This window comes from Mugil cephalus, chromosome 3 (genome assembly GCF_022458985.1).
Source record: "Mugil cephalus isolate CIBA_MC_2020 chromosome 3, CIBA_Mcephalus_1.1, whole genome shotgun sequence".
Lineage (NCBI taxonomy): Eukaryota > Metazoa > Chordata > Actinopteri > Mugiliformes > Mugilidae > Mugil > Mugil cephalus.
The window spans coordinates 20,550,774-20,570,475 of record NC_061772.1 but is presented as its reverse complement, the minus strand read 5'-3'; the positions used below and the strand labels follow the sequence as shown (position 1 = coordinate 20,570,475).

At 41.3% G+C, this 19,702-nt stretch overlaps 2 protein-coding genes across 6 annotated transcripts in view; one reads left to right on the top strand and one right to left on the bottom strand.

Annotated features, from left to right (window-relative positions):
- Positions 1–19,702, top strand: part of LOC125005371 (gonadotropin subunit beta-1-like) — a 101,477-nt gene that overhangs the window by 64,640 nt on the left and 17,135 nt on the right. Inside the window, exons 2-3 of one of the 5 annotated variants that reach the window (XM_047580692.1) lie at positions 16,931–16,981; positions 17,403–17,552. The gene's annotated coding sequence lies outside the window, so the exon portion shown is untranslated. Of the gene's footprint in view, positions 1–16,655; positions 17,553–19,702 lie in introns of those variants that run through there. The other 4 variants (XM_047580691.1, XM_047580693.1, XM_047580689.1 and 1 more) reach the window with 4 other exon arrangements.
- kcna4 (potassium voltage-gated channel, shaker-related subfamily, member 4) overlaps positions 1–19,702 on the bottom strand; it is a 53,475-nt gene that overhangs the window by 27,814 nt on the left and 5,959 nt on the right. The gene's annotated exons all lie outside the window — the stretch shown is intronic.

Here is a 19,702-nt window from a genome sequence, read left to right as displayed (position 1 = left end):
TCACTGCTGTGTCAACGAGCTCTCGAGAACAGCTTCAAATTTATCACATTAGCTCCTGCACGGGCAGCATCTGACCACTGCACTATGACTTATGTCTGTCACCTTTCTCTCCATTGAAGAGTTGCAGCGCTGTCTCACATATATGCAGTAAATCTTAATTTGACCCTAAATAATTGACACTGAGGAGATGCAGGGTATTTTGTACGCCACCTAATTCTGATCCTGTTGCTCAGTCGTGGCAGCAGATTTCAGGGATGTCCCCCCTGAGAACATTTGTATTGTGCTCTGTTTTCAGAAGAGATGTTTCTTCGTGGGTTTCAGTGAGGCTCTCAATCTGATACTTTAAAAAAAAAGTATCAGCACACACACGAGAACTTGTGTGAAGGTGCAGTATTGAAACATTAATTCACCAACAAAAGTTTTACCCTCATGGGGCGTTGGTTCTAGTCAGATTAATTATTGAGTTTCAAAGTCGATTTGGTTCAATATCAATTCATTTAACGAGAAACCAGTCCCTTAAGACCACAGGGAGACTTTTAACGAGAGGATACAGGAAATGGCATGTATTAAAAAAAAAAAAAAAATTTATATGAGGATTTTATTAATAGTTAGCGGAGCTGTCAGTTTAAAATGAATTAGAATTGGAAAATCCCAGTCCCACACACACAAAGGAGTGTCCTTTTCTGTCTTTTTTTTTACTATTTTGTGTTTCTCTCTTGATTTTTTGTCATTTCTTAGTTAGGGTTTAGGCAACAGAAACACTTGACTGTGTTTAGCAACTCTCAAATATGCGCTGCAGGCAAAAAAAAAAGTCACTGCCCATTTAAATACATCATTTTCAAAGTCATACTCTGGTCACGAAAAAAAAAAAAAAAAGCAGAAAATTCATGCCCAAGGACATAAATAATGACCGCAGAGAACGCATGAACGAAAATGTCCCAAATCTGGGCATCTAGAAGGTCTACAATATATACCCGCACAGATAATATACTCTCACTATAAGAGTAAAAAGGTCAGTAAAAAAAAAAAACACGAAATAGTCACAGCAGAGAGAAGAATCTGCATATAATACTAGCTTTTCTCCTGCACTCTTCCTCTTCATGTGGCATCTACAGGCGAGTAGCTGCAGAAACAGTAGACCGAGGAGACAGGACAAGCGCTGCATTTAAATAGACATGGTGTAACATTCACAGTATAATGCATAATTCAGCCCCGCGCTGTGGATTAAACCCTGCTCCCCAGCTGTTAGAGAGAGACACTTAAAAGCAGCATGCAGCACGACATCCGAAGACCCTGAACTGTTACTGATATCACGAGGCTCCTTTTTTGCTGTTTAGCAGTCAATTTTCGCTCCAGACCGTGCAGCAGATTGGCTCACATTAAGAGCACTCATAGATTTTTTTTTTCTAATGTCCTTCTGTTTGCCAGTGCTCTGTTTGGAAAAACTCTGCTGTCCAAAAACACACATTTTCCAAACTGCGGGTGAGATGTGGAAAAAAAACAACAACAACTGAAAGTGCAAATGTTCACACATGTTTTTTTTTTTTTTTTGTCTTTTACTCTTAAACAAACCCAAACACATGGCGCACACCACACACACACACACACACACACACACACACACACACACACACACTCACACACACTCTTGAGGATTGCGTTTTCCATAGACAAAAAGCCTCTATCAGAGATTCCAGACCTCGTTGCCATGACAATGATTACATTTATCCCAAACACAAGTTTCTTACTTATGACTTACGGTGCCCTCCACCCCGTCCTTGGGGAGAGTGTTTTCAACATAATGTATGGCGATGCAACCCCGGAGCAACATTACATGGAACCAATTGATCAAGTCTGACGGGAAGAGCCCGGTGTGCACGGGGAGAGAGGTTTCATTACAATGGAAGAAAAAAAAAAAAAAAAAAAAAAATCAAAAATAAAACAGAAAGTACAAACGTCTGCCAAGCCTGAGCAATTTCTGGCAGTCTCATCTGGAGATGTCATACCTGTCACTTACAGCTGCAGATTTTCTGGGCCTGCATCTATTAGATTTCAGTTTAAAGTGGAGTTTCTGTCTGCTACTTCAATATAACTGCACACTTCAATGATTTAGATCTCTGCAAAAAAAAAAATAAAAAATATATATATATATAATTACATTTTCAGCAACAAAAGTAAAAGAAATAATGTCTGCACAGGAAAGTTTGAAGAAATCTTTTTTTTTTTTTTAATGATTTGCTGCAGAGAATGAAATAAATTATGTTTTTCTTCAGCATCAGTAGTAGTTTGCTGGCTAACGTTAGCCTGGAGGGCTAGTATGTTTACTGTTGCCTGACAGCACTGGTAGCACTGGTAAGTGTTTAAATCAAGATTTTAAAACCTATATATCACACAATAAGAAGGGTGGAGGGGGTTTAGGAGCGGTTCACATTAGCAGATAATGGCTCCAAGTGAGATCTGGACTAGATTTCTCCTCTGATTGCAAGAGGGGTTAATCGCGGCATCCAGCCAGTGCAACATGTGTACGTTTCTGGTAGACTGTAGTGTCTGGCAACAGGATGCGGGGCCTCTGTGGATCATCCCACAGATACTTTGTTTGGGATCTAGTGAATTTGGAGGCCAAGTCAACACCTTGTGCTGTTTTTCATGTTTTTTTGGGTTTTTTTTTTTGTTCTTAAACAATTTGTCATTGCTATGGGGTGGGGGTGCCTGGTCTGGTCTAGGTGGGTGGTACTTGTCTAAGTAACATCCACATGAATGCCAGGTCCAGTGTTTGCCTGATTGATGTATGTATTAAACAAAAGGTCATTTTCAGTTTCGCTCTGTTGCAACAAGCTATACAAGAATAAAAATGAATGTTCAGTCAATAAGCTTTGACGAGACTAGCTCCCTTTAATAACATTAGATCTCACCATCTGTTGGGTCTGTATTTCTTTTTTTTTGATGTAGCATCTACTGCTAGAATTAACAAGCCGAACCTAGGTGGGGTCTTTGTGAACCAAATACCATCCCTGGCACAGCAGGAAATGCTGTACCTATTTTTAACTGCAAACACGCAGTTTTTCTGCTGGGACACATGGGAGGGCTCCAATTAGCTCACAGGAAACCCACAGAGCCAAACACTGAGATAACTAATAATATGTCTTCTCCTCCTGCTGACACACTGCACCAGAAGGAGAAAGACACAGCATGTCTAGAAAGATCTCAGTCTGTGAGGAAGAAGTCTGACGTTAAGATATTTAAGAAGCAACAACGGCATTAAGTATGTGTTCATTCACTGCAGCCCAACACGCTATGCTAGGAATTAATGTGAATTTCAATGAAACTGCTCCTCATCAATCATCTAATGAAGAAGTACATCAAGTCTTCATTCTTTAACTCACTCACTCATCGTTTGGCTTCATTCATTTGTTCTTTCACGTTATTTTTTGGATTTGGACCATTCACCATTTTGTTCATTCACCCACACTCACACTAACTGTCATCCGTTCATTCACTGACTCTTCTTCCATTCACAAACAACACACCTGCTCACTGACCCACTTATTCCTTCAGTCTTAGCCACTGCTTCATTCTTTAAATCACTCACTCTCATTTTTTCTTCTTCCACATCCATATTCCCACTCATTCCTTCATTCTTAAGCTTGATACATCCAGTCAATCAGTGGTTCACTGGGTTCACTAACTCGTTCACACGCTTAGTTATTAATTCACTCACTGATAGGCAGATGTAAGCAAATCCACTGATGAGTTGAACTCATATTTTAATCATTTGGTGCAGAAATTCTAAATTGATCAGTGGTTGTTAATCAAAACGTTTGAAGTAAGTGTAACAAGGTCAGTGGCTGTGCTGTGAAGAAAACATGGTCTTGTGGAGATTTCTGACAAGCATTAACCTCGTATTAACTTGTTCTCCGCCAGTGTCTGCTTGTCCGTTGAACAATATTGAAGTAAAACTACAATTTTTTAATCGTTTTTGCTGTTTTCTGCACATAACATCTTTGGACTCGCACAAACAGATACCGTGACTGCAAGAAAATCAAGAAATCAGCTATTTCTTAACACCAAAAATGAAATGGAAATTTCCGTCAGTAGCCATTTATATCTGCAAACTGCAGAATCTGACAACTAACAGGGAGGCAGAAAACCATGGCTGCATAAAATCCAGGAGTTGGCTGGAGGGAGAAAGGATTTACTGTTAGTGGGCCTGAGAAGTAAAACAAAAATCCTAAAAGAGGACGTTGTGGTTTTGCTGCATAATCCAACAGACGTCAGTTAAAACCTTCCAAAATAGCAGCGTGGACCTGGCCCAAGGAAAATGAAACTGCAGAGCCCCTTGAACATAAAGACAGTTTTCACCCTCGGAGGTACGAGCGAAGCCAAAACTGGTAACAGTTGTCCGCTGGGAGAATAATTTCCACATCGGGCTATTAATAAAATGCCATAGCATTTGTGAAATAAAGTACCACAGAAGCCAGTGAAAGAATAGCTGTTTGACCCCTTCCAATTATATTGTCCCTTCTGCTTGTGTAACATGGCAATGCATGGCAAAGCATGACGCTGGTTACACACTCATACATTTAAATACAAGCAGCTTGGTCTGGCCCTCAACATTCACAAGACTCAAATTCTCTGCCAGCCACCTCTCAGCACAACTACCCCAGTTTCACTTCCGAATATTTCCATTGACGAGACCAGACTTGAGAATGTGGACCACTTCACCTACCTCGGGAGCCTCCTGCCCTCCGAGGCAACCCTTGATGAGGAAGTACACCACCGCCTCAGCTCTGCCAGTGGGGCTTTCTCAAGATTGAGATAAAGGGCTTTTGAAAACCATGACCTCCAACCCAGAACAAAGATTCTGGTTTACAAAGCAGTAGTGTTGCCCTACCCTACTGTATGGCTCAGAAAGGTGGACCGCATACAGTAGGCACTTGAAGGCCCCAGAGGCATACTGTACCATCAAAGATGCCTCAGGAAAACCCTCAAGAACACCTGGGAGGATAAACGTACCAACACCAGCATCTAAGAGGAGGCCAACATATCCGCCATCATCGCCCAGATCCAGCTTTGATGGACTGGTCATGTGATCTGCATACCAGACTCTCACCTCCCAAAACAGCACAGCGTGTCCCCGGGTGGACCAAAAAAAAAAGGTTTAAGGACACCATCAAAATAAACCTCAAGAAGTGCCGCATAGACCTTAAGACCCATTTGCCCATCATCTCATCCTCTTGTGTCATCAGCTTGTCCAAGATGAAGCCACGCAATATGGTGACAACGCCCACAGACGAAGAAAGGACTGTACTTTCACCAAGAAGGTTCCACTCAGGACCACACCCCTCACTACCTGTCCCACCTTGCACCAAAGTTTGCAGATCCAGGATCGGCCTCTTCGCCCACCTTTAGACCCACAAGGACCAGGAAGGAGGACAGTCACACTCAACCCTGAGTGATCATCGATGATGTTGATGACGACATAAAACAACCACCTAATGCAGGACCAAATATTGGTGTCGTTAGTTTGCATGCAATAGCCCAGAAGAAAAAAGAAATAAATTAACACAGTTATCACCTCAAAAGAAGCCATCAGCTATAGACTAATTAAAGCCAAATTGGAAAGCATCAGCAGAGAGAGACTTCGGAGCAGAAAGGCATGATAACAAACGATCTGAATGAGAGGTAAAGGAGCATTAATAAATTAAAACCGACCTACTGCAGTAAATGAAATCAAAAGGAAAACAGAACCCGTGGAAGCCAGTGGGAGGGTGTCTGTGATCAAAGAGGGGAACGGGGAGCAAGGGAGTGAGGCTGCGATGTGCCACTGAGGGAAACAGTCAGGCAGGTTGGTTAATCACGCAGCTCTCCAGTTTACATTCAGCAGAAAAGATGGAAGGAGCAGCTCTGTGGGCGTACAGACGTGCATCAACCCGATAATGAGTAGCGGCAACATTCAAGTACTGTCCCACCATTGTACTGACCAGGTTTTTAATCACGATGATGGTACAATGTGATTTTTTTTTATCAGACAGCATATTCTTAATAGACCGTTCACAGCCCAAAACCCCAAAAATATTAAATCCACTTTAAAGAGGCCACCTTAAACATTTTCATTTCAAATAACACAAGTGTGACTGAGCATAAGGGATTAAGGCTAGTTTTAAAAAGTGATTTCAATTTTATTTAAATTCACAGCATCCTGCTTCCTCTCATTAGAAATCTTTCTGCCTTCTTGTGAGACTGTGCAACGGGATTAGTACAGGGGATCCAAAACCTGGCAGAAGCTACAACTCTCAGAGCGCTGTCAGGCCTGAATTTATTTAACATTCGGACAGAGAAGAGCTGCACAAAACCAACGTCATATGCAAGATGTGAAACTAGAGGTGCAACACTGTGGACTTTTTGCTATTGTCAAAGTCATCTCTGTGAGCAGATAACCCGATATGAATGCAATAGCCGATGCGTTCAGGGACAGTTGTGAAAGCGAACTGAACATTTCCTACAGCTGCAGCTTCACATTAAAAGTATTTAAATAAAAGTAAGAGTAATCTTTTTTTTTCTCCATTGCCACTGTGCGTAGTGTGTATTCATCTACAAAGAGATGTTTGGCGTCTGGCAGCCTCACAGTTTTTAAATTCTGACCTCTTCACGATAACCAAGTAAAGAAAGGATTTTTCACTAAAAACAAGCACACAGTGAATGTTATTGTTTGATTGTTTATGTCAATGCTGCACTCATCACTTTCACCCCCGGTCTCCTCCTCTCACTGCAACTCTCATCCAAGTGTCCTTACATGTGCATGAATTGGCGCTACGGTGTTACGCTACACTGTTAACCCTTACGCACATTTACAAATCAAACCATTTGTGCGGACTGAGATGGAGTGTGTGTATTTGGGGGGGGGGGGGGGGGGGATTGTCTTCATCTCAGCAGACCAGTGTAAGTGACTCATATTCGTGTAAGCGAGCCAAGCCCTTGCAATGCTGATTGTTGTGTACAGCATTCGCACATACGCACACGCATGCACGCACAGTGAGATATACCCCAGGCCCTTTAGAGCGAGCATTAGTCACTCCACATAAAAGCATCGAGCCACTCCAAAGCAGAGAAGAGCAGAGAGGACGAGTGGGAGATGAGGTCTGCAGAGGTCTGGTCGTGGCAGCCATTTTCCAACGTGTACAAACGATGCTCGGGTGGGACATAAAGCAGAGGCAGGTTTAATGTTGGAGGGCCGGGTTGAAGTTTACATAACAGTGATCGATAATAGAGGAGACGCACCCTGATCCAGGCTCATCTAGGATTCGTGTTGTTCCTTTGTCCAAGCTGGACTGGACTGACCACAGGGTGAAACTTGAGGTCGTCTGACTGTAATTGATGTTGACTGCGCACGTGGCTCTAACATGACTCCATATTATCTATCGGCATTTAACGTTCATCAGAACGTCCACAAACACAGAGGAAATGTTAAGCGTATTCGGTTACAAACGATGCCCCGATCTGATCCGAATTCAGTCCTCAGTGGTCTTTGTTCAACAGAGCGACAAGTGAGCAATATACCGTGCGTGTGACATGTCTGTTAGATAATGGCTAGGAAGTGCTTACTGACAGTGTTATCAAACTGCGTAAGATGTAATCGCTTGCGTTTTGTCAGGCCGTCGGTACCTTGGAAAAAAAGCGAGTGCGACTTCCGACACGCGTTTTTATAAAAAGTTTTAATATAATGTCCTGAAAAACAGAGGCTGCAGATCTGATTCCAGCCTTTGCACTTTGCTGCATTTTACTCCCCCTTTCTCTCACTCATAATGTGACTCTCTACACGAGTAGAATCAAGACATAAGAAGGGTAAAAAAAAAGTTAGCAAGCTGTGTAGAGGGCAAAGATTGATGTAAGTCTATGAAACGCTTTCCCTTTGACTGGGAATCCAACTTTCATCTAGAAAAAGTTAAGTGTTTATTTAGCTAATAAGATAAATTATACACCGATCAGCCACAACATTAAAACTACTGACAGGAGGGGTAACTACCTCTGTTGACTCTCTTGTTCTGCTGGGAAACGTTTGGACCTGAAATTTCATGTGGATGTTACTTAGACATGTTCCACCCACCTAGACCAGACCAGGCACCCCCACCCCATAGCAGTGACACTCCTTGATGGCAGCAGGCTTCTCCAGCAGGATGCAGCCTGACACAGGCACACACACACACAAAAGACGTTTAAGAACAACTCAAAAAACTTGAAAAACAGCACCAGGTGCTGACAAGGCCTCCAAACTCCCAAACTGATCAAGTGTCTGTGGGACAATGCATAGAAGCCCCCTCCCTCAACCATCAGGTCCCAAAGACCCGCACTAACAACACCCTGTTACCAGACACCAAAGGAGGCCCTCAAAAGGACCGTGTCCATTCTGTGATGAGTTGCAACTGTTTTTGAGGCACAACAGAGACCTACGCAATATTAGGAAGATGGTCATAATGTTATACCTGTCAAGTCCATATCAAGCTAGTCTCAGTGAAGTTGATCCTACACACATACACTACCAGTCAAAAGTTTGGACACACTTTCTCATTTAGTTCAATGGGAAAGTGTGTCCAAACTTCGTTGAGTCAAAAGTAGATGACGTGTGCTGGATGGTTTGCACTGTAGGCGCTGAGCTGTTCGACTGATTTCAGGAGAGCTGTGTTAAAGATGCAGTCGTGGTTTGATCTTTGGCTGGAGAACTCCAAAACAAATTGACAGATTCACTCGCCTAACAATATTATCGCGTGAATCGGTTTGGCAACAGCTCCCTTTTGTCTCATCCAGTACACAAGGAGTCACATTATCATCTCATTTGATCATGTACCTGTCCACCTGATACATTTAAAGTTCACTATGTCCTATCCTTTGGCCTGTTGTGGTCTGTAACTTTCTCATCTAAATTGCTAGCCAAAGCCAAGGCAATCAGCTAAAAGAGACAACGAAGGTTGGTCGAAAAGAACAAAGAATTCATTCAATTTTTTCCCCAGTTAATGTACCTTACTATTAAATCAAATGCTTGAGGCTTAGCAGGCTTGAGGCCAATGTACGGTTCAGTGTTGGTATCTGCAGGATGAACTGCGCAACACCGAGGCTACAACGACATGAAAGGTTGATTTGAACCGGAAAAGGAACGACCATAGCAGAGTTCACCTTCTTGAGATGCATGCAAAAAAAAGAAGGTATGAAGAAGGCACAATAAACTATATTTATCCGGTTGTGGTATCAGCAGCAGTAGACACTTAGAAAAAAAGTAGCCTACGTTTCCAGTTTGTCGACAAGTTTTAGAAAATTACGCCAAGGAGGCAGCTCTGACAGGTAGGTGGGCATCTGCTAAGCTCTGCATAGCACCAATACCGAACTAAACTGTCCATGACCTCCAGTCTGATGTTCAAAGGAGAGGATCTAATATGATATGTGATTAGATAAATTACTGAAGTTGCACTATATTAGGGTAAAGTGTACCCTAATATAGTTGGCATTCATGAATAATGTAGCTTGATTCCCAAAAGGCAGATTTCTGATTGGAAAAACCTTGCGATAAATCCCCACGAGATCTGTTTATGCACAGTAACTGTGGCCTTCAAACACCGTGGCACGACTCGTTTTTAAAATGAGACAGGAGGGGAGGAAATTTGAATGTGCTCGATGTGCAAAACTAATAGTAACCGCTCAAGTGTCATATCATATCCAGGCTAATGTAATATAATGTAGACACTGACAGCACTTTAATGTGACGCACTGCCCGACCCCATCATCACATGTCATCAAGTTTAGTTTGTCCTACACGCAAGTCCTTGGTGTCCAGGAAAAGGAGACTTTGTCTGTTGTCTGATCTAATCATGATTAGCTGGAGGTATTTTTAGGCGGGCTGTTATCACGGCACACAGTCAGCAGTTAATTGCTGTTTTGCCGCTGCATATCCAAGAAGAAGAATCAAATTAATCCACGATTGTGACGCGACGCAGACATTCGCAAGTGTGCTGCTTTTCAGACTGTAGATGAAAAACAGTATTGATGTGACACTAATGGGATCCTTGTATAAACGGTATTAAAGGCGATGTGGATGTATGATTTCACACTTCATTTCAAGCAAAGTAGTGGGTTTGATTTAATGATTTGCTTTACATTCTCAGATTAAATAAATGATACGTGCAGCACTGTACACCTTTTGTAATTTTTTATTTTTTTTTGTCTAGATAAAGTACTACGCAACATATACTTTGTATTTATTTGAACGAAAAAATTAGGTTTTAAATTGGCCGCACATGTGTGAACGCTTCTCTGTCTCCCTCTTCGTGTCCCGGTAATAACCGTCCAGGTGCGCCATAAACAAAGGATGCATGGATTTTATGGTGGTTTAATGTTGACCATAAAACTTATATACTTTTATCTACATGCTGTATCATCTTCAGTGACCGACATTACAGACATAGCGAAGGGGTGAAATAAATGATCAAATTGCGTGCTAAAATTGGGAGCCAACACACTGATACTTGCCCGGTGTAATAGTATAAGATTAGCTTTATTTATATTGTTACGACCTGGCTCCAGGGCCACGGTGTAAGATGACAAAGATTCGACAATTATATAGAAGAACTAAAGATGATTAAATAAAAAAAAATTGAGCTGCGTTAAAAAAAAAAAAAAACCTCACTTGATCAAACTTACTATAAAAATTGCATTCATGGCATTCAAATTTAACTAACATTCACGATTACATATGCAAAACATCATTTCTGATTCAGGGTTTAAAAAGATCCTGTCTAAATCTCAGAGCTAAATGTTGACATTGCAGTTTACAGCAGACTCCTACAGTGCATGGATGGCTCTTCATCACCCATCGGTGATTTCGCAAACACTCGCACTGACACGTGTGAGTTTCTAGATTCCCGAAGTTGATGATCTCTAAAGTTTGCAGGACCAGCAGGACGCCTGTCCCCCCGCTCACCAGCTCATCCTCACAGTGAGCGGCAGAGAAAACTTTTTTATGGTTGAGCAGCTGCTCCATTTAATCAAATCTCAAGCTTGTTCGTAAAAAGCTGCGGCGCGGTGGGGTTTTAGGTAGCACTCTGGAAAATGAGTGGGGGAAAAAAAAAGCCTCAACTTGATATGACAAATCTTTGAAATGCTTACCTTTCCCAATGCCATAACAAATCTGTAATCCTCTGTTGCCCCAGATCTGTGTGACGGCAAAACTTAATCAACATTTTGACCATTCATACCTCTGTGTAGAGTGCAGGTGAACAGACCGAGCAGTCCGTATTGTCCCGTCGAAAGTATTGATCTACTAATCTATATTTAACCTCTGAAATCATTTTAAGGCATTTTAAAAGTGAGCCGGCATTTATCTTCAGCTTGCAACAACTTTTTTTTTAATTAACTGTAAGGCATAGCATATGTATACAAAGGCAACTGTTTTATTTATTTGCTGTGGGTGGAGAAACCCAACACAGAAGGCATATGTCTAATTAGCAATGCAATCTACACGTCTAGGATTAAGTAACATAATAAAGCCACAGACACGGGCAGATTAATGCAGCCAATTGGAAGGAGGGGATACAGTGGAGGGTGTAAAGAATCAGGTTGCCATCCTTCAATAGAAGAACATTACACAACGACTGCATGGAAACCACAAGCTGGTTTAAACTTACACTGTAATCCTAGGTTGCTTTGTTAACTGCTGGTGTTAGATGAGGCTGTGGACAGTGGGGGAAAAGGGAAGCGACAGCTAAGCAGTGTATTTGTCACGTTGTCCAATTGAGAGATTTCTTCTCGCCATTGAATAACTTCTGAAGCCGTGCGTCCTCAGACCGAGGTGAGTATTAGGTTACTTCCAGGTGGAGACTCTTGATGTTGCTACAGAACAAACCATGATCAGCTAGCTTTCTTATTAAGCTGACGCACGAGGTTCAGCGCAGATTGTCTGGTCGTGTGAGATGTTAAACCTCTGAAATCACTTGCAGATTAATTGTGGCTGTCCCAATTAATATCAAACATGTTTGATTATTCATTTAACTTAACTTACTGTTAAGTCTTGATTACATCAGTACTGTAAACGTGACCAATGAGAGAAACAAGTGCAGACATGGAGCAGCCCAAGGTGTTATTGAGGAACAGTAAACATTAGTCCCTGAAGCTAACATTTACGTTCTGCTACGATATTGAAACTGACCTTTAAAATCTCACCTCCATTTCCAACTCAACATTAGACAACCCGTTTTGATCGTACCATTTGCTCATCCACACTTGTTTAACCTCCTGCTTTTGTTTCTTTTCTCACTGCCAAAAACTTCTTCCATTGCTGAAAAGTCTCCTTTTTTTCTGTGACTTCATGCACTCGCCGCTCCCTGAACTGTCTCGATAATTTAAACGATATCTTGCTTTGTGTGATGCATTATGATTTTTGAATCTTGCGCTGCGTGCGTGTTTGAGATTAGAGAGAAGAATTATTTGTTTTTTCTCAGGTGTGTGATGCAACTCCTGTAGTCTGAGCCCAGCTTTGGTCCTGGCGCTGGAAGCATGACGATGAAAAATGTTAGATCTGACTGTCGTGTTCTCTGACGTAAAACTGTTGGATGTTTTATTAATTTTTAAGATTGCACAAGTTTAAGTTTTTGGATCTCGTCACAAACTGCTCCCTGGGCGTCCTGCGCGGGTGCTCACAGCTCCAGGTGTGCTCACTTGGATGAGTCAAATGTACAGAACAACGTTTTTGTATACTATGTGCACCGATCAGACATAACATTATGACCCCCTCCCTAAACAGGTGTGACTTCTGAGGGTGTCTTGTGATATCTGGCGACCGAATGTTGTTAGTGGCGACTTCTGGGTCCTATGGGTTGAGGGGAGGGGCCTCTGTGGGTCAGCCTAGGGATCTTGGGAATTTGGCCAGGTCAATGCATTGCTATTGAGTGGGGGCGCTTGGTCCGGTCTAGTAGAGTGGTACATGTTTAAGCAACATTCACACAAAACCAGGCCCAAACATAACAGCAGAACATTGTATTGTCACAAGACGGTCAGTGTTATTTACTTCTCCTGTCAGTGGTTTTAATGTTGTGGCTGATCAATGTATACATGATAAATAAAGCTGATTTGATTTAATGACCAACAGAGACTGCATGGGTTGGCTATCTGTAATAACATTGTTGGTTTGCTGGAGTGTAAACATCAAAGTTGTGGTTTGGGTTTTGGAAAAGGCCAAATAAAGCATTTAAATCTAAACTCTGATGGTCGTGTCACATCTGGTTAATCTCGCTAAACTATGATCGATCTTAGCAACAGGGCTGCTGACCAGTAAAACTCCGGTCAAGCCCTCTTACCTGCTTAAAAGACGCTTGTCTTTATCTCACTCCCTTTGGTTCACCCCATCTCAGGCTTGAAGAGCTCGCTCAGCAATAATCAGAGTTAACAGGCTTCCTAAGCTGAATTTGATGAATCACTCTCAGATTCTTAGAACTATTTTTTAATGATTTTACAAGAAGGTAGATTGAAGCGAGCTCATTTAAAAAAAAAAAAAGAAAGAAAAAAAAGAACGGCAACAGTTATCGTAAATACTCTCACAATGACAACAGCTGCAATCGTCTATTGTGTGTGTTGGCAGCACAGCCGGCTGACGGCCTGATTAATGTATTGGCAAGACAGATGAATGGAGAGCCATTCCAGCCTCATGAAATTCCTCATGGTTTTTTCTTGTTTTCTTTTCTTGTTGCTTTGGTTACTTCCAAGGGAAAGATTTTATCAGTGAGTCACGATGGCCCTTCTATAAATAGATTATTTACAGTATTTACTTAAAACAATACATCTGAGTTTCCTTGCTCAAATAAGCAGACATTATTATGTTGTTCCAGTCTAAGTAATTTTTTTCTGATTAATGATTTTCCCATAAAATAATTACATTCATGAAAAAAAAAAACACAAACAAAAAAAAATATCCACACAGACCGGTGGGAAAACTGTGAGAAAATTCTTTACATTTAACCATGAAGTCGTCTACGCGGCCTTGCAGCCTGATCAGGTCAGGCGTGTACCAGGGAGAGCATGATACAGTTAAGTTTTACACAAATATCATTCTCTGCTGTGTATTTCAGAAAATATGAGAAACACGAAATGTTAATGTGTTGTTGCGTTGACGATTCTCATTCATAGCAACAGATTTGCTAGAGAACTTAGCGGTGGTATAACATTACAAGTACCCTGACGAGAAGACTTGTCGACTGCGCTGTATTATAGTTGATGCCTTCAAATGGGACTTATGAGCTTGTGGTTACTCCGTGAGAAGGCGTGCACGCAAAATTGGTGACGTTAGACACAAGTTGTGAGAACATCACTGCTACACAACTGTTAGCATCTTGGAACCAGTGAGGCTAGCAGACTGAACGAAAAAAACGCAAAATGGAATTTGAAGCCATAGAATTGGAGGTGTTACTGCAAGAGGCAAATAAACATATTTTGGAATTGGAGAAAAGAAATATTAACATAACCAGGATAAACGCAATGGGGGAGGCTATCTGTGACAAGGGCAATGCTGGGGGGGGGGACAAGATGAACATTGAATGAAATTAAGAAACGATGGCACGACATAAGAAGAAGAATGGGGGAAAAGAATTGCTCACAATAAAACCTCAGCAAATAAAACATGTAGCTCCGAAATGGCATCGCTGGATAGGCGATATGTCCCATTATTCCAAAAATGTTGACGCGAGCAGAAAAGATTCATTCAGCCATTTATGCCACTGCTGTGTCAGTCAAGACTTGGCTTTCAAACATGCTAAACATGGGCGCAAAAAACAGTCACCGCAATCAGTTTCAGCTTTGGTAAGTCGCACTGCGTTGCATCCTCGCCACACAGAAACGTCCGTATCTGCTTATTCATTAAGCCAAACACACTAAATGGACTGCGTGCGCTGTTTTGCCCATTTGACAGACACAACCCTCTTTGCGTCTCCTTAGTAGATCAGCTTCGTCATCAGTTTGCACGTGTAATGACGTTTATGTACGTTTTTGCAAACCTTTAGTAAGTCAGGCTCTACACGACTAAATGACATTACATTAACCCTTTATGGGGCAAGGAACCGTATGTGGTCACTTCAGTGCACATTTTAAATGGCATGTCTGTGCCTCTCAGTGAGGTTTAGAAGCATGTGGTTTTTATTCAGAGAAGATCAAAGAAACATTCTCAGGTCTAATGTGGTCTTCAAAGTCCATCTTTGCATGAGCTCTGAGCATAACTAATTTATTAGGTACCATGAAGAAGTGGCCTAATGTTGTCTAATGTGATAATGTGTATGATGACAAGTGCCTGAATCAGCACCTATGTTCTAATGCTCTAAATACATGTTTACATTAGTTTGCCACTTAAGGCCAAGGAACCATATATGGTAAATTCATTAATCTTGATTTTCACCATGAAAATTAAAGAAAACGTGAAAAATTTCACAAAAGTAAAAATATTTTCTTATGCCCCACAACAACACTGAAGGGGTGAAATTTAAAATTTCTAAATACTTCAATGAGTGCCCTGTAAAGGGTTAATTTACCAACCACCACCACCTTTTCTGAACAATGTCAAACACGTCACTACTCATGAACTCTGACCACTTACAAGGCTGTGAATACTTCAAGACATGAGCCAACAGCAATTCTCTGGAACACGGTAAACAGACCCCATTTGAATGCAGTGATAATTCTGCCAGTGGCTTCTCAGCACTCTGCGTTAAAAGTGATATTGACTAGACAAATATCCATGCGCAGGTAAAAGACACAGAAGACAAAGAATGCAAGCTAGCAAACTTGGATGCCAACAATCCATATTTAAAATTAGATTAAATGCATTCAGCTTTTTAGTAATAAGAACTCAATGCAAACCAACACGTCCCCTATGTGAAGTCTTGTTTTAGTTTGTTTTAGCTTCACCCACCGTGACCCTGAGCCTTAACTTTTCATCACTTCTGCCATGGTGTTAGTTGTAGTTGTACTTGGTTTTATGCGTTTCGTGTCTTCCTGCCGTACCCGAATGCCAAAGTAATTACATGAGCACATGATGAAAACCAATATGTGGCTCAAATGATTGTAGCTTCTAAATAAGGATATCTAAAGATAAAACAAAGGCAACTGGACTTGTTGAGAAGTATATTGAGCTGGTCAAGAGCTTATGTTATTTAAAACCTGTTGATGAAAGTCGCCTTTGCTTTATTTTTGTTTTAGGTATATCATGTCCATGTACTGTGAATCTTTGCAGACAAGCTAAAACATAAGAGGGCATGTATAGTAAAGGCTGTTTTGGAGAGGTGTTGATTCAGCTCTGTTGTAATGTTACAGGATGTAGTTTGGTGTTCTCTTCAATTGTCTTGTTTTATACTCTTTGAAACACAAACTCTTCATCCGTTCAGTTGAATAAACACCTGTCATCATAATATTCTTTGCGATAGAATCTACTGCAGCGCTGTTGTAGTACACTGTATAACGTTCTGCAAGGTACCTAATAAATTGTCAATCTCTTAATTCCCCTGGGAAGTACATATATGTCTGAATATGCTTCACCTGTCTGTTCTGCCTCTTGGCCGGTGTATTCTGGGACGTACTCCAGCCCCCACTGACCCTGAGCGGGTATGAGCGGATGTAGAAGATGGATGGATGTCTTGGCTGCAGGTGGGAGTCATTTTCTGAACAGCCAAATGAGCCATTTGTCAGCAGGGTCAGTCGTGACTTTGACCTATGGTTGTCAGCACAATTTGGCCGCTGTTATGCAGAGCAGGTTGATTCAATCTGGAGGGGACAACTCTCGCATAAAATGTGGAGCACGCGCCGCGATGTGCGAGGAGCTCGATTCAGTGAGACATTAGTAAGATGCCGGTGCGGTTGTCACAAAGAAAAATAACTCATCTGTTGTTTTGCTTTTTTTTTTTTTTCATAGGTTCTATTTTTATGACTGCAATATCTATCTGAAAGTTTACACAGCGTACAGGTAAGTCCTGTGAAAGGCTCTTAATGAATTTATTCATATCTAGTTTTACAATACACATCTTTTCTGGGTGTGATTCCCACTACAGACATACTCCACGCCAACGCTAAAATAACCACAGACTCCTAATGTAGCTTGAGTCTTGAAACTGGTTAAATTCAGCATTTTTCTAAAAACCTTGTCAGTCATTTTTTTTGTTTTGTTTTTGTTTTTTAAATTACTTACTAATCAAAGACACGTCCATGGTGGAAATCACCAGTTAGACTTTTTTATTTATTGTCATACAAGCTATACACCAACAGTTTACATTAGAAATTAAATTACTTATCAATGACTCCCCACAGTAATTATACCTGGTAATAAATTAATATTCTGCACACTGTAACATTCATTAATTATACAATATTCCTCTGTGTCCTTGTAGGGGCGGAACCGTGGTGTGATGATGCTTCACAACAACAAAGGGTCTGGGTTTGAAGCTTTTCTGTGTGGAGTACTTGCGGGTTTTTACTCCAGCTTCCTCCCGCTGCCCAAAGACAAGCTCGTTAGGTGAACTGGCGATTCTAAATTGACCGTAAGTGTGAATGTGGTTGTCTGTCTCTCTGTGTTAGCCCTGCGATAGACTGTCCAGGGTGTACCCCACCTTTTGTCCATTGACAACTTGGATAGGAGAAGAAGCAGTTATGGAAAATGAGCGAATGAATAATCAACTAACAACTAACTAATCAGGACTCAAAGAGATTTGATGAAACACATATGGTTGGTTGACTTCGACTAAACTTTGCTACAAGAGCATCACGCCTGTTTAGTAGCAGTAAGTGTCAGACGTCATTTTAACACATCGCCAACTTCTATTGAAGATGATTAGTGGCTTGCTGGCAATCATGGCATTGATTGTGAACACAGCGTTACAGTTGCATATTTCCAAACAAGTGGTTGACATTTAGAATTTGGGCCCCTGTTAGTTTCCCCACTCTTGACTTTTATAGTTCAGTTCAAGTTTAGGATTATTTGGTACCATCAATTGTAGAGCACCAGAAATGACACGTGTGGGGATTTATGTGGCAGCTGAGGGTATCCAGAAGAAATGCGACCAATGGCATCGCTCCTCTACTGCTTGAAACACTGTAATTTCCTTTGGTGTACTGTGTCTACTTGTAAGGAGCACTCTAAACAACATTTATCGATGAGCGGTCCAGCCACAGCTGTATCAATACCTCTTGGACTGGTAATGTGTTATTCGTTTTATCATCAGTAAATCAAATTTGTTAATCATTCAGTTCATTGAAGACATAAAAAGAGACCGAGGTTTATTCTCCCAGAACAGATAATAAATCAAAACTGCAAAAAAAAATGTCTCCAGCCATAGATGACTGCAACTAATAATTTGTGGGCAGAACTATCAGCTAACTTTCTGTTGATCAACTCAACTTATTTGCACTCTGCTCTTCCTATTATTACATAACCTACTCTGACATTATGTGGTGCACGCTCACTTTCTATCCACCTCTCCTCTGTGTCCTTTGACAAGCATGGAATACCTTCTGAGAAATAACCATAAATAACTCTCACTTTGTCACATGGACCAGCCATATGGTTTGGATCTGCACTACAAAGACACGTAACAAAAGGACGCTATGAGCAGTCGGTATCGTTGAGCCTCCGTGGCTCAGGATGATACAGGCTGTTTTCACAGGCAGCTCAGCAGCTACAAGCCTCAGAATATGCCTGACCCACGCACTTTGCTTGAAAAACGTTTCGGATTGTGCCTCCTGCCGTAAGCCACATTATGTAAGTGTGAGGTATCGAGAGGAGTCGGCCCCGAGCCAGGATGTTGCTGTGTATATGTTTGGTCGTGGGTTCAGGTGTTGAAAATATCTTGTCTGATTAGTTCCTCTGAGAATATAAACACACCGCACGATGAATTACTATATGCAGATACAGTGATTATGTGCTGATGGAGTCTGTGACAGGGTTCGCTTTACGAACAGAAACGCCCGCAGACTGTGATTTTAGTCTGAGATTGAGTTTGGACGTCAGTGTAGCTTATGAAGACATTTGTAACTACAGTTTATAGCATCTTCTGGTGGATTTTATCGGCGCTCAAAATGATCTGAAGTACGGCAAAGTTGCTTTGTGACCTTCTGACTTTTCTGAGAGGAACTAATAATGCTTTCTCATCTTTTTTTCTCTTTTTTTTTGGGCCACAATTTCTTCACTCGCAGGAAAAGGTTTTTCTTCTTATGACATTTATCTGTTGTACATATAAATCAATTTTACCTCATGTATAGTTACCACAGATGTGTTTTAATGAGAAAAGGTTGCTCCTGATGTGGTTTCCGATAAAAAAAAAGAAATTCAGCTAAATGTTGAAACATTCTTAAAATTTCATCCACCCTTTCCTCATTGATAATCCCGAGTCTATAAATGTGTGAATGGTTCACAACTTGCTGTCTCTCATTCACAGAGAAATCCAGTGATATGTGCACTTCAAATTTTCCATTTCCCTCTAAGAGGCACATTGGATCACGACTGTCTTCCAAATAGTTGATGTCACAAAGCCCTGCTCTGGCGACTTTAACTCAGATTTTAAAATGAAGAAAACAAGGAAACTCCCCTCTTTCCGTAGATGCATCATCCTAGTGCCGAACCCTGCACACACATCATGCTGCACGGTTCACGCCAAAAATTCAAGTGAGGTATTAAAACTTCATCTGAAGAACA